At 49.4% G+C, this 4,399-nt stretch overlaps 1 long non-coding RNA gene across 1 annotated transcript; it reads left to right on the forward strand.

Moving 5' to 3' along the window:
• The first annotated feature begins 654 nt into the window (after nucleotides 1–654).
• LOC123065522 (uncharacterized) lies at nucleotides 655–4,120 on the forward strand. Its single transcript, XR_006431055.1, has 2 exons — nucleotides 655–1,153; nucleotides 3,844–4,120. It is a non-coding gene; the product is annotated as an uncharacterized lncRNA (long non-coding RNA).
• Nucleotides 4,121–4,399: the final 279 nt, after the last annotated feature.

Genomic DNA, 4,399 nt, shown 5'->3' on the forward strand with positions numbered 1-4,399 from the left:
TTCCGGAGTTTTTCCCCTTGGTCGCGTTCGTAGGGCGATGGAGATCCCGAAGAAAGGATGATGACTTGATCATGATGACCTGGAGCAGAGAGATAAAGACATCAACTAAGAGGATCAACTACTTCAGGGAGAGCAGACATGAATGAGAAGATCCGTTAGAATATCGTAACCAAATCTGTCCCCTTGCTCTACCTCTTAAATCTCGGGACGAGATTTCTTGTAGTGGAGGAGAATTGTGACGCCCGGGTAATTAAGCTACAGTAATCCTCTGCTAATGACGCCACATCACCTCGGTTACAGTTGATAAACTTACGCCGGTTTGAAAACCAGTTCAAATTTCAAATTTAAAATAATGTCAAACGGTAAAAGTTTTCAAACATTAAAACTTAATTGTTCATCATGTGACAAATAATCTCTAACTAATTGCGGTGAATAAACCACATTTTTTTAGAGAGTTTAGATGCACTTGAATAATTAAAACAGTAGGTAGAACAATGAAATAAGTGTCTTTTGCATTTTATAAAATAATAAACTATTTATTTAGTTGCCCCTAATGTATGGGACAACAGCATAATTATTAACACTAAATTAGTGACTACTTTTATAATTTATAAAAGTAATACAAATGAGAAATTAAAAGAAAACAGGTAAGAAATAAGATAAGAAAAAGAAAAGTAAAAGAAAAAAACAAAGGAAACAAAAAAATAAAAGAAAAGAAGGAACCCCTGTGGCCAACTGGGCCAAACGGCCCAGCTGGCCGACCCACCTGGCCTAACCGGCCAGCCCAACCCACCTCATATCCTCTCCCTCCCCCACGCTACAGGAAACAGGGGGAGCACTCGAACTCCCCTTTCCCTTTGGTCACAACTTGGAGTTCGAAGCTCAAAAAAAAAAAAAAGCAACTTGGAGTTCGCCTGATCTCATGGTCGCCATGCCGTCGTCGTAGCCGCGACCACCGTGCGCCTCTTCGCCGGGGGAGACCTCCAGCAGAACCTTCGTCGTCCACTTCTTCATCTCCACCCACGAGATCGAGCCCGGAGCCACCGCATCGACCGGACGAGGTCTTCTTCAAGCTCTGCCCCGCCGCTCATCATCTTCGATTTCGACCTCATTGAAGCCTCCCCGAGCCGCTGACTTTCTCTACAGCTGCGATGTGAGCTCCCCTTGATTCCCCATATGATTCCCCCTCAGATTTATGTCGTTTCACCGCTGCCCACCTACACCGAACTCCGCCGCCCACCATGGCCGACGGGCACGAGCACCCCGGGCTCCCCTACCTCGCGCCCGGCTAGCCCGCGCACTTGGCCACCCCGACCTGACCTGCGCCGACCGCGCCTCCGCGCGCGCCCACTCGCGCGTGGACGCATCCCCGCTCGCCTCCGCGAGCTGCTGCTCATCGCTGCGCCCTGGCCTAGCCTTGCCTCACCTCCGGCCGCTCCCTGTGCCCCGCGCCGGCGTCGCCTCTGGCCGCGACCTTGCGCGCGCGCCCGCCCAGGCCAGGCCCTGCTCGCCTGGTTGCGACCTTGCGCGCGCCCACGTGCGCCCGTCCGGCCGTCGTCGCTCGTGCGTATCCGCTAGTGCTTGCCGCTGCTAGTGCTGTTTGCTGCTGCGCAACTTGCTGCCGCTTGCTAAAGCCTGATGCCGCTGTTGCTTGCTTTGCCTGATGCGTTGCTGCTGCTGCTGACTCTGTCCAAGAAGCCGGCTTGTAGTGCTAAGTTAGAGTAGGTTAGGTGCTAATCTAATTAGTTAGTCTAACTAGACGTTGACTGCTAGGTCCTGCTCTAATTAGTTCAACCAACCAACCTCAGGATTAGTTACTGTGAATGACATGTGGGTCCCCTTCCTAAACAAATCTGTTTAGCACTTAAGTTAAAATAACAGTCAATGACAAGTAGGCCCCATGACCACTATTCACACTTTGACCAGGTCAACCATTGACTGTTGACTTGCTGACCGTGTATGCTGACTCAGCCACCGGACCCCGCCCGTCATTCTAATAGGCTAGTTGTCCGTGGGTACAAAAAGTAATACACTGTTTAAATTCGAATTTAGGTATATTCCAGAATTCTAGAAAATCCTTTAAACTTTGAAAAATCACAGAAAATAATCCGTAAGTCGGGTGAACATAATTTATATATGAAAGTTGCTCAGAACGACGAGATGAATCCGGATACGCAGTCGGTTCGTCCGCCACACATCCCTAGCATAGCGAACACACAACCTTCCCCCTCCGTTCATCTATCCGAAAACGTCAAACACCGGGAATACTTTCCCGGATGTTTTCCCCCTTCGCTAGTAGCACCTACTACTATGTTAGGTCACCTCTAGTACCGCTTAATGCCATGTTACACTTTATGATGCTTTGATTGCTCTGTTATTTATTGTGTTCCTCCTCCGTTACTTCTTTCCGGTAGACCCCGAGATTGTCGGCGAACCCCAGTTCGACTACGGTGTTGACGACCCTTCCTTCTTGCCAGAGCAACCAGGAAAGCCCCCCCTTTGATCACCAGATATCGCCTATTCTTCTCTCTATTGCTTGCATTAGAGTAGTGTAGTATGTTACTGTTCGGTTACTCATATTCTGTTGCATAGCCTGTCATTCTTGCTACAGTCATTGATACCTTACCCGCAATCCTAAATGCCTAGTATAGGATGCTAGTTTATTATCATTGGCCCCACATTCTTGTTAGTCTGCCTTGCTATACTATTGGGCCGTGATCACTAGGGAGGTGATCACGGGTATATACTATACATATATACATACTATACAGATGGTGACTAAAGTCGGGTCAGCTCGTTGAGTACCCGCAAGTGATTCCGATGTGGGGGCTGGAAGGACAGGTGGCTCCATCCCGGGAGAGGTGGGCCTGGGTTTCCGACGGCCCCCGACTGTTACTTTGTGGCGGAGCGACAGGGCAGGTTGCGACCACCTAGGAGAGAGGTGGGCCTGGCCCTGTTCGGCGTTCGCGGTTACTTAACACGCTTAACGAGATCTTGGTATTTGATCTGAGTCTGGCTACTGGCCTATACGCACTAACCAACTACGCGGGAACAGTTATGGGCACTCGGCGTCGTGGTATCAGCCGAAGCCTTCGTGACGTCAGCGACTGAGCGGCGCGCGCCGGGTTGGACTACGTTAACGTAACTTCCTTTGTAATGGAGGTTGCTAGGTCTGCTCACCGGCCGCGTACGCAACGTGCAGGTGTGCAATGGGCGATGGGCCCAGACCCCTACGCACATAGGATTTAGACCGGCGTGCTAACCTCTCTGTTCTGCCTAGGTGGGGCTGCGACGTGTTGATCTTCCGAGGCCGGGCATGACCCAGGAAAGTGTGTCCGGCCAAATGGGATCGAGCGTCTTGGGTTATGTGGTGCACCCCTGCACGGAAGTTAATCTATTCGAATAGCCGTGATCTTCGGTAACGGGACGACTTGGAGTTGTACCTTGACCTTATGACAACTAGAACCGGATACTTAATAAAACACACCCTTCCAAGTTCCACAGACATCCAGGTGATCGCTTTTCCACAGGGCGACGAGGGGAGGATCGCCGGGTAGGATTATGCTATGCGATGCTACTTGGAGATGCTACTTGGAGGACTTCAGTCTACTCTCTTCTACATGCTGCAAGACGGAGGCTGCAAGAAGCATAGTCTTCGATAGGGCTAGCTATCCCCCTTTTATTCTGGCATTCTGCAGTTCAGTCCACCAATATTGCCTTTTTACACATATACCCATGCATATGTAGTGTAGTTTCTTGCTTCCGAGTACTTTGGATGAGTACTCATGGTTGCTTTCTCCCCCCTTTTCCCCCTTTTCCTTTCTTTCTGGTTGTCGCAACCAGATGCTGGAGTCCAGGAGCCAGACGCCACCGTCGACGATGATTCCTACTACATGGGAGGTGCCTTCTGCTACGTACAGGCTGCTGACGACGACCAGGAGTAGTTAGGAGGATCCCAGGCAGGAGGCCTGCGCCTCTTTCGATCTGTATCCCAGTTTGTGTTAGCCTTCTTAAGGCAAACTTGTTTAACTTATGTCTGTACTCAGATATTGCTGCTTCCGCTGACTCGTCTATGATCGAGCACTTGTATTCGAGCTCTCGAGGCCCCTGGCTTGTATTATGATGCTTGTATGACTTATTTTTATTTTTAGAGTTGTGTTGTGATATCTTCCCATGAGTCCCTGATCTTGATCGTACATGTTTGCGTGTATGATTAGTGTACGATTGAATCGGGGGCATCACATAGTGTTCCCTCTTAGTACAGGAATTTTGGCTAGCAAAAGATTCTAAATAGCAAGCACCACATGTTGGAGGATCCATAACAATATAATTTCTATACAAATATACCCAAGCATAACTCATATGCTGGCTTCCTTGTTCAACTTCAACTAATATGCTC

Source organism: Triticum aestivum, chromosome 3B, assembly GCF_018294505.1.
Source record: "Triticum aestivum cultivar Chinese Spring chromosome 3B, IWGSC CS RefSeq v2.1, whole genome shotgun sequence".
In the NCBI taxonomy this organism is placed as follows: Eukaryota; Viridiplantae; Streptophyta; class Magnoliopsida; order Poales; family Poaceae; genus Triticum; species Triticum aestivum.